The sequence below is a fragment of the Myotis brandtii genome, unplaced genomic scaffold, assembly GCF_000412655.1.
Source record: "Myotis brandtii unplaced genomic scaffold, ASM41265v1 scaffold283, whole genome shotgun sequence".
Lineage (NCBI taxonomy): Eukaryota > Metazoa > Chordata > Mammalia > Chiroptera > Vespertilionidae > Myotis > Myotis brandtii.
The window spans coordinates 37,659-48,759 of record NW_005360809.1 but is presented as its reverse complement, the minus strand read 5'-3'; the positions used below and the strand labels follow the sequence as shown (position 1 = coordinate 48,759).

The window sequence follows — 11,101 nt, the reverse complement described above, 5'->3', positions numbered from 1 at the left end:
CGGCAGAGGCCGGGCTGTGGAAGGAAGCGAGGCCGGCTGGAGGCCTGAGTGGGTGGGAGGCGAGATGGCAGGGCCTTGCAGCCAAAGGGATGGAGCACCAGGAGGGGTGGCCTGAAGCTTGGGGGCGAGCGGTTGGAGACCCAGAGTCTGGGGTTCCTGGGAACCGCCTGGCTGAGGGTTCAGCGTTGCCCGGGGTAAACCATCGAGCTCCAGGCATTACCGTTCCCAAGGGCTGTGTGAGTGCGGAGGCTTTTGATTCGCAGCCAGTGTCTTGGGTGCGGGGCCCCAGTGGTGCAGGAGGCTGTGCGGGCTCGTGGTGTGAGGCGTAGGCCTTCTTCCAGGAGGAGAGGGTGCATAGAGCCTGGCCTTGCTCTCCAGGCCTCAGGCATTCTAGCGCCCCGAGCCCCAGTGCCTCCGCGGGGTTCAGGGGAGGCGCAGGCGCTGGGAGCCGGTGGTTTGCAGGTGGTTGGGGGAAGGAAGGGGTGTGGGCGCTATCTCCGGGGCTCACTGGTGTCTTGTCACCCCGGAGCCCGGGATCCTGGGCTTCATTGGGGCTGTCAGGTGGGAAATGTTGGGTGAAGCGGTTGGTAGCACCGGCATGGTGGAGGTCTTTGTTCAGGCAGGTCCTCACCAGACTTCACCGCGAGAGGTGGGAATTGCCCGCTAGGCAGGGGGCGATAGTGATGCTCAGAACTGAAGTGACTTAAGGAAGGTTGCACTTGCAGATAAATAGATAAGATCTAAACCACGAGTCCTGACTCCAGAGCTGGCCCATATAAATGACTTTTTTTAAATGTGCGGAATCGAGCAAACGGCTTTTTTTTTTTTTTTTTTTTAAAGATGAGAAATGTGCTCAGGTTCAATTTGGGTCACTAAGACTCGGTACTGTTACTATACTATCTATCAAGGTTTGGGGATTCCTCCTCTTCCCAGGACACAGTGCATATCATATTAAGGAAAGAGCAGAATTGGTTTTCAGTGAACTTGTTGAAGCCCTTTCTTTGTGTCAGTCAGGCTTCAAGTAACTGCAAATTCTGCCCCAAGTTTATTTTGTTTCATATGCCATGCTGAGTTTTGTTAATTGAGCAATAATATTTAAACATCTATGTACTAGTAACTACGGTATTAGAGTGCTGCAATTAAATGGAATCATTTACATTAATTAAAATTTTACTCTGATGGTACTTAAAACAATTTGCTTATTAGTGGAATAGCTAATATGCACTGTACAAATAGTGCTTTTATTTCTAGCCATTTTGAATAGCTGGGTTTCTGATCAATTTATATCAAGATATTTTTTGTTGACCCTTTTCATTGGAAATATTCCCTAGGATATGTCAACATATTGTTGAAGTAACAGAAATGGTGTACATTAAATTATGTCAGAAATTATGTTTAAGGCAGGAATAGACATATCCTAGGGATAGTTAATGCCTGTATGGATGTTATTTGATTGTAGGCATTTGTGTTCAAGAAATCTGGGAAGAGAGGCCTTCTGGTAAGATAGTGAAAAATCACAAGTTAATTGTTTCCTTTTTGGTTACCCATATGAAGTTTCAGTATTATTTTTTTCTCCATGTTAGAGTTGCTTTTTTTCTTCACTTACAGGTTGTGAACTAAAGGCCGACAAAGATTATCACTTTAAGGTGGATAGTGATGAAAATGAGCACCAATTATCTTTACAAACGATATTTAAACTTTTCAAAATAAACTACGAAACCTTTCTTGATTTCAGCCTTAGTTCCTATTCATGTGGCTTAATATTTAATTTTTATGATAGTATTTTTATTTATTTATTTATTTATTTATTTTTTTAAATATATTTTATTGATTTTTTACAGAGAGGAAGGGAGAGAGATAGAGAGAAACATCGATCAGCTGCCTCCTGCACATCTCCTACGGGGGATGTGCCGGCAACCCAGGTACATGCCCTTGACTGGAATCGAACCTGGGACCTCTCAGTCCGCAGGCTGACGCTCTATCCACTGAGCCAAACCGGTTTCGGCATGATAGTATTTTTATAACTGAGTATTGTATATACTGATTTTCTGTATACCTGTGATACAAAACTTGGCATTTTTATCACTCCTTTGGTAATCATATAAAAAGTCCAGTTATACTACTGTTCAACTTTTCATATTTATATACTTAATTTGCCTTATAAAGTCCTTTAGGGTAGTGGTAAATCTTTGTCCCCTGCAGAGACTAGCCCATAGCTTGCTGCTTAACTTGTAGGTGGTCAATAAATGTTAGGTAATCATACTGTGGATAGGTGATGACATGTACAACTATAGGGTGTCTCCCCAAAATGTATGCACACACTTTGGATAATTATAAAGGTGGTGTTTATTAAAATGCATTTCATTTTCAAAATTGAGCTATCGGCTGTTAAAGTGTGTATGCAATTTTGGGGGGCACCCTATACGTCATCTTATGCATTTGTTCAAATTTATTGAATATGAGAAATTGATTGTCAAAGTCCCATAAAAGTTGAAGACAACATTGTGCACAAATTAGTTTTCCATCAGTGGTAATAGTGAAAAGTTTATAAGTAACTTTTTTTAATATAAGAACTTTTGGGGGGATTGTATAATACAGAAACTTAAGTTGAAGTGCTGTTTTTCTGTTCATAGGTCAGGTTAGGGGCCGGTGCAAAGGATGCAAAGTGGACAGCACTTAGTAGGTATGTTATTTTCATTATCTTTTATGCAGCTACTTTGTCCCAGCTGGACTGCTGTCTTTATAGTAGGTTCAAATGGGAATCTAGTAGTTACATATATTACTAATTTATAACTGGAAACACCTGTTATTTTGCATATAAAACCTAGTAATGAGTGTTAGGCCCCACAGTTCCTTTTTGTAAAAAATTTTGTTAGCTTTTTGCCTCTTTTAAGCAGTAGAATCTGTTTTTAAATACTCATTACTATGTATTAATGCCCTTTTTTTTCTGAGTTCTTGCTTCTGGGTTGAGTTTTAGTAGTAGCTAATAAAGAAATTTATTTTAGCTGTGGAGGAAGATGCAGTCAGAAGATGACGAGGAGGAGGATGTGAAACTCATGTCTGGAAAGTGTTCTGCCCCTGGAGGTGGTAGCAAGGTTCCGCAGGTATAGATGTAATTTACTACAGGTATCTTATTCTGGTTTTTAGTTTGGACACTTGCTCATGAGGTTTTTTGTTGTTTTTCTCTTTAAAGAAAAAAGTAAAACTTGCTGCTGATGAAGATGATGAGGACGATGATGAGGATGAGGATGATAAAGAGTAAGTATGGATTCAGAAGCTTGATGAAGTTGTATGGGGGGTTTTAAGAAAATTTTTTTCTAAAATCGTCCTGTGGAATTGAGTAATAGCTTTAAATAAAGGGTAAATGGTCAGTGGTTGTCATTTTGGGTTAAATGAGCCAAGTTAAAGTGTTGGAACTATGAACCTTTAAAGTGCTTCAGTGCATTGAGAATTTTCAGAACTATTTCCCTGATGTGTTTGACTAGGTACCGCAAGCATGTCAAACTCGCGGCCCATGGGCCGCATGCGGCCCACAACGAATATTTTTGCGGCCCAGCCAAAACAACGGTATGTAAGGAACGTTTTAATAAAAAGTTCGTAACTTAATTTTTACAATATCCTGTTATAATTATTAATAACGAACTAAAATGTTCGCTAATGACTGATTACTAGAATCGTGTTGCATTCATTTCCCTTACGCACCTTATGCATAGGCGCATACTTAAAACAATTTTTAAAAGAATAAAAAAAATAATATTTCATTATATGGACGTGCCACATTTTATCCATTCACCTATTGAAGAATATTTAGGTTGCTTTCGATTTTTATTAAAATGTTCTATTATGTTATGTTAACGATTACTCATTTATTTCAGCCCTTTGTATTCAGCATGTCTCTATTGAAATCAAGTGGTAGTAAAAATAAATGAAAAATTGCTGACGAACATCAAAATTTCTTAGAAACGTGGGAATTGGAGTATTTTTGCTGTGAAGTAAAAAATAAAATAATCTGCTTGATATGTAATAATGCTATTAGCGTACCAAAGTTACACAACATTCATCGTCACTATGAACAACGTAAGTCAAAATATGATAATTACGAGGGATTAATGAGACAAGAAAAGTTGAAAGAGCTCAAGTTGGGGCTGAATAAACAGCAGTTCATGGTGACTAAAGTATCACATGAAAGTGAAGCAGCGGGGCATGCAAGCTACTTCTTGTCGGAGTTGATAGCTAAACCCTCGAAACCTTTTACTGAAGGTGGTTTCATCAAGGAATGTCTCATTAAAGCTGCAGAAATTATTTGTCCTGGAAATGGGAAGTCTTTTCAGAGAATCTCTTTGTCTCGAAATACAGTTGCAGAAAGAGTTACTGATTTGGCCGACAATTTAAGTATTCAGATCAAAGCAAAATCACCTAGTTTCGAAGCTTTCTCCATTGCCTGTGACGAGAGTACGGACATTGGAGGCGTAGCTCAGTTAGCTGTGTTTCTTCGTGCTTGCGACACGGATTTCAATATTTTTGAGGAATTGTTGGAACTAGTACCGATGCATAACACTAGTACAGGACAAGATATATTTAATTGTGTTTTTAAACTTCTGCAAAAATACAATCTACCTCTCTCAAAATTAACTTCTGTAGCTACAGATGGAGCTCCTTTGATGACCGGAAACAATGGTTTCGTGGAATTACTGCAAAAAAAACAAAGTGAAATTTATGACGGATCCATGATTCATCATATACATTGCATTATACATCAAGAAGTATTATGCGCAAAGGTAATAAACATGGAAAATGTGTTGACATCTATCAAAAAAAATTATCAATTTCATAAGATCTCAAAGCTTTAATCAGCAACAGTTCTCTGCTTTCTTAAGTGAATTAGCAAATATTCCGGCTTGTGCTACTTACTATATCGAGGTACGTTGGCTATCCTGCTCCAAGGTTCTGAAACAATTCTGGGACTTGAAAGAAGAAATATGTCAGTTCTTAATGTCTAAAAATCAAGACACAAGCCTATTTTTTGACACAATATGGTTGCAGGATTTATCCTTCATGGTTGATATAACAAAACATTTATATGATTTAAACTTAAAATTGCAAGGAAGAGATCAGATTATTACAAACATGTGTGACCAAGTCAAAGCATTTAAATGTAAGCTAGTTCTTTGGGAAAAGCAGTTGAAAAATGAAGATTTAATGTACTTTCCGACATGCAACATGAACAAATCAAGTTTAAGTGAAACTGCATCGTATCAAAAAATTTTAAGCCTTAGAACTGAATTTGAAACAAGGTTTGCAGATTTTAAATTTTTGGAAGACAGGTTTCCTTTGTTCGATTTTTTCAATAAATATAGAATCAATACCTAATCAAATGCAATTGGAATTGATTGAGATCCAGTGTGTTGGTGTGCCTGAATTTTACAAATATTTACCTGCCAGGTTTGAAAATACTCGAAAATTCGCATATGAAATTATTTCTATGTTTGGAAGTACTTACCTGTGTGAGCAGTTATTTACAATTATGAAACTTTTGTTTTTCTTTCTTTTTTTTTTTTTGCACCCCACATAAACTTAAACCTTGTTTATTTGGCCCATGTTAGCCTTTGAATTTGACATACTTGGTCTACATAGCATGTACTCACATATCTTGCTACCCCTACAAACTCCATGTACCTAAAACTGAACATAACATCTTTGACTTCATAATGGGCTTCTGCTAAATGTATTGTTTCTGACAATTGTTCTGCTTCATAAGCTTGTACCATTTTTGCTCCTGCTGCTAGTGTCATCAAGATTTCAGAAATGTTTTTTAGGCTAACAAAGGCTATTTTTGCTGCCTTATGGTTAGCAATAGATTCTAGGCTCACTACTGTATAAAATTACAATATTTCTGGATCACTACAACTGTACTACTGGGTGGTCTAGTTGTTGCAGCAGCTCAGACCTCTGAGCTTTCTCTCCAATCTTGCACCCAGACATGCTGCAACTATTTCCACTCATCACAAAGTCTTTGCATTTTCCTTTCCATTGATCTAACTACCATGTCATGCACCTCTCATTAAGCAGGTTAAATAACCTCTTGGGCTGGTCTTTTGTCCCTTTGACCTTCTACTTAAAGAATTCTAAGTTGTGGTGGAACATTATTGCTTTCGCTTTTGATTTCTAACTCTATATCCAGATTCTGTTCTCTGGTTATTTTTCATTTCTACCATTTGTCTTGCAAGTTAAATGCTCGCTCTTTGAAAGCAGAGCAATACTTTTATCAAATTATATTCTTGCTCTACAGCAGACTCTGCTGGAGAATATCAGAGGTGCCTTAGAATAAGTGCTGAATATTTGCTAAGTAACTTGACTTAATAAAATAGATGGCACCTCTCTGTATTATTTCTTCAAACTGCATGAAGACCTATGATTATCTCAAAATAAAATAATTTAAACATTAGAAATACAGCCACAAGTTGCAAGGTCTTGACACAATAATTTCCCCTTGTCCGTTTACAAATTGCTATAAAGATTTTTTTATTACAATAACATGGACACTCATTTAATTAGAAGAAGCTTTGTTAACTTCTTCCCAAACAGGTGGCTTATGCTTTTTAAATCCTAGAGAATTGTTGCATTGCTTTCTTCCTCTGGGATGTGAGGGAGATGGGACATGGAGGGTAGAGGATGTACCTTGAAGACAGGGTGCAGTCCTGAAAGGCACCTCATGGTGGCCACAGCAATGACCTGACCCTGCAGATGAGTGTTCAGCAAGTGATATTAGAGCTCATGAACATGGAAATCTGAACTTCGGACCCAGGACATTGCCAGGAGCCAGGCAAGTGGAGGATCTGAGGGCAGGAACAGTGGTGGGGTGGGGCAGCTGGGGCTGGGAGGCTGGATCTGAAACAAAGAGGAGCTAAGCATTCACTGGCTTCATCCTGTTAGAAATTATGCTTATTATTCTGGGGGAAACACTGGTGACTAAGATTATTGTCTCCCAGGGATTATAATATAGTAGGAGGAATGAAGGCCCTTCCACTCATCCTCAAGTGCTGTGGGGAAGTGTCAGTGCCATGATGGTCAGGTTAAAAGCAGGAGGAATTAGAAGTGTCTAGTACAGTGATGGCGAACCTTTTGAGCTCGGCGTGTCAGCATTTTGAAAAACCCTAACTTAACGCTGGTGCCGTGTCACATATAGAAATTTTTTGATATTTGCAACCATAGTAAAACAGACTTAAATTTTTCATATTTAATATATTTAAATGCCATTTAACAAAAATCAACCAAAAAATGAGTTCACGTGTCACCTCTGACACGTGTGTCATAGGTTCGCCATCACTGATCTAGTATGACAGAGAAACTTGATGAGGGTGTGAGTGAGGATGGTAGAATAGGAAGGAAAAGCTGGACATGTGAGATAAATGACAGTTTTTACCAACTGATTGATGAGAACAGTAAGAGTGAAAACACATTAAAACCAAAGGAGAAAATATGTCTAAGAAAAGAATATTCCACAGAATCATAGGTCAAAAAGAGATTAAGTAGCCTTATGGTGAGAACCAACAGAGAGCATTCTGACTCAAAAGGGCAATTCCAGGTGAGTAGTGAGTAGGCTGTAAGGTAGAAAGGAGATATTGGATACAAGGACAGGTGTCACTGAATGAGGCAGGGGTGGGTGACAAGAGCCAGCTGTCTTTGTCCCTTGGCAGACGTTGGGGATCAACACAGAGCAGTGTTGGGAATGGGATACCCAGGGCACCTCACCTGCATGACCATGGGTAGCAGCTTCCCACTGGGTTCCATCTTCAGCCTGACAAGGGGGGCAGCCAGGTACTGCTGCTCTCCTTGGATCACGTTGGCTGGAATTCCATCCAGTAGAATGGAATCAGCCTGAAAAATGGAACCTTTCTAAGGAAAGTGTAATGTACCCGTGGTTAGAGTTGAAAACATTCTTCCCCATGGCCAAGGCAAAGGGGAAGAAATGTAAAGACAGTCACTCTCTTTTCTTGCCATTAGCCCATGTCAATACCTGAGTCCCAGTGGCAGAACTGAAGGAAGCACTGAGCATCAAGTTCAAGTTCTCTTATTTTACAGGGAGGACTAAGACCCCATGAAAGGAGTCTTCCCTGGAGACATGCAGCTTGTCTGTGTCAGGAAGTTTTAGGACTAAGTATGCCAGTTGATTCTGTAGCACATTTATGCCAAGCTCTCCACTTGTCAGGCTGCCCAAGCTCCTTTCCCCACCATCTCCTAATGGTCAGCTTTATTGGCAGAATCCAGCTTCGATGCTTTTCCCTACATCATCACCTTTAATTTTTTCCAGCAGAGGACTCTACACCCAGGGACAGTGGGTTACCACAGCCTCCCTTTCCAGACTCAACTTTGGTCTCTCCCCTTCACCACTTCTACTCCTCTCACAGACAAGGAGAAGACAATCAAGGACTGGAGGCTGTACCTGGAGTTCTTTCTCCAATTGGGTCTGAAGCTCCTCCATCCCTGAGGGCAGCATCAGCCTAGAGGGCAGAGAGGTGGAGTGTCTTAACAGCATGGGGTTGGTGTCATTGAGGAACTGGTAGCCAAAAGCTGGTCATTTTGCCAGCACTGGTGAACCTTCTCTGTGGGATTGGAGTGGAGGTTAGGAGGAGGATATTCACCACAACCTGATGTTCCTCTCCTTCATACTCTACTACAGGGATTAAGTCACATGACTCCTCCATACCCAGCCCATATATTTTCATTCATGAGGCCTTTGTGAGATCCCCAGTTTAAAATTTTTTTTCTTTATTTTATTTTTTAAATTCTTTATTGATTAAGGTATTACAAATGTGTCCTTATCCCCTCTGTTGTCCCCCCGACCCCCACTCATGCCCTCACCTTCCTGGTGTCTGTGTCCATTGGTTAGGCTTATATGCATGCATACAAGTCCTTTGGTTGATCTCTCCTCCTTACCCCCGCCCTCCCCTACCTTTCCTTTGAAGTTTGATGGTCTGATCGATGCTTCTCTATCTCTGGATCTATTTTTGTTCATCTGTTTATGATATTCATTATATTCCACAAATGAGTGACATCATGTGATATTTATCTTCCTCTGACTGGCTTATTTCACTAAGCATAATGCTCTCCCAGTTCTATCATGCTGTTGCAAATGGTAAGCATTCCATCTTTTTCCCTGCAGCATAATATTCCATTGTGTAGATATACCACAGTTTTTTCATCCACTCATTTGCTGATGGGCACTTATATTAGCTATGGTAAATTTTGCTGCTATGAACATAGGGGTGCATATATCCTTTCTGATTGGTGTTTCTAGTTTCTTGGGATATATTCCTAGAAGTGGGATCACTGGGTCAAATGGGAGTTCCATTTTTAGTTTTTTGAGGAAACTCCATACTGTTCTCCACAGTGGCTGCACCAGTCTGCATTCCCACCAGCAGTGCACGAGGGTTCCTTTTTCTCCGCATCCTTGCTAGCACTTGTCATTTGTTGATTTGTTGATGATAGCCATTCTGACAGGTGTGAGATGGTACCTCATTGTCGTTTTGATTTGCATCTCGGATGATTAGTGACATTGAGCATGTTTTTATATGTCTCTTGGCCTTCCTTACGTTCTCTTTCGAAAAGTATGTCAGTTGCCCATTTTTTGATTGGGTTGTTTATCTTTCTTTTGTTAAGTTGTATGAGTACTCTGTAAATGTTAGAGATTAAACCCTTACTCGTGATAATGTTGGCAAATATGTTCTCCCATGCAGTGGGTTTTCTTGTTGTTTCTTAAATTCTATTTTGGCAAGAAGTTTTGGAGACTATACAGTGTGACACATACCACATTAGTAGGGTCATCAAGGTGTTATTGGGACCTGGGCAAATAACTGACCAGCCAGGGTAGTCTTTTGTCCCCAGAAGTTCTGATCAAAATCTTCCAGGTGTTTCCAAGGGCTTGGGAGGGTATAAACATATTTGAGGGCCATCTCCATAAGCCTAGAGCAGGTGTCAAGGATGAGACCACCAATTTACCAAATCCCACCTGTTCCTGGATCCACCAGCCCCACTCCACTCTGACCATTTCCTCACCCTGCAATCACTGACCATCCATAATGAAGCCTCTTCTGCTCATGGAATCTCATATTTGGAGGTAGACCATCTATACTGCCTGCAGCAATTGTCTTGGGTAACCCAGGTGGCCCAGCTAGAAGATGAGGAAAAAGGTTAATGGAGGGGGTAGAAGTCATTGATGGAGAAAGTTGTCAGGGAAGGGGGTACAACTGGGAGGCTTCTAATAGGATGGTCACCAGTAGATTTGCTGTGTTTCCTCCAGTTCCTTTTCTTGATGCTTCTGGAACACATCCAAGGTATTGTTTCCTGCCAGGTGGGCTGGGGAGACATTACAGCAATTCTCAATGCTTTCTGCAATCTCATGCTATGCCCTGGCTTTGTCCAATATCCTGTTTCTTTTTATTTTTAAACTAGAGGCCTGGTGCAGGAAATTTGTGCACTCAGGGTCTTCCCTCAGCCCGGCCTGCACACTCTTGCAGTCTGGAAGCCATTGGTCGGATATCCTTAGCGCTGCCGCGGAGGCAGGAGAGGTTCAGCCTAGCTCGGCTTCTGGCTGAGTGGCACTCCCTGTTTGGGAGCACACTGACCACCAGGGGGCAGCTCCTGCATTGAGCATCTGCCCCCCTGGTGGTCAGTTCGCGTCATAGTGACTGGTCATTTCACCATTCGGTCGATTTGCATATTAGCCTTTTATTATACAGGACTAGAGGCCCGGTGGACAAAATTTGTGCACAGGGAGGGGAGGGGTTCCCTCAGCCCAGCCTGTGTACTCTTGCAATCCGGGAACCCTTGGGGGATGTCCGACTGCTGGTTTAGGGCTTAAGCTGGCAGTCAGACATCCCTTTTGCAATCTGGGACCACTGGCTCCTAACTGCTCGCCTGCATCCTTGCTCCTAAACGCTGGTGCCTAAACATTCTGCCTGCCTGACTGAGTGCCCCTCAATGCTCGCCTGCCTGCCTGCTTGGCCCTAACTGCTCACCTGCCTGCCTGCTTGCCTGCTTGCTCGATCAGTGCTTGTCAGAGCGACTGGTTGTTCTGCCATTTGGTTGATTTGCATATTAC

General features: G+C 41.2%; 1 long non-coding RNA gene across 1 annotated transcript in view; it reads left to right on the top strand.

Annotated features, from left to right (window-relative positions):
• Window positions 1–5,189, top strand: part of LOC106726568 — a 5,753-nt gene extending 564 nt beyond the window's left edge. Inside the window, exons 2-5 of the long non-coding RNA XR_001362632.1 lie at window positions 2,634–2,683; window positions 3,006–3,104; window positions 3,194–3,567; window positions 4,642–5,189. This is a non-coding gene — a long non-coding RNA (uncharacterized LOC106726568). The remainder of the gene's footprint in view (window positions 1–2,633; window positions 2,684–3,005; window positions 3,105–3,193; window positions 3,568–4,641) is intronic.
• The last annotated feature ends 5,912 nt before the right edge of the window (window positions 5,190–11,101 follow it).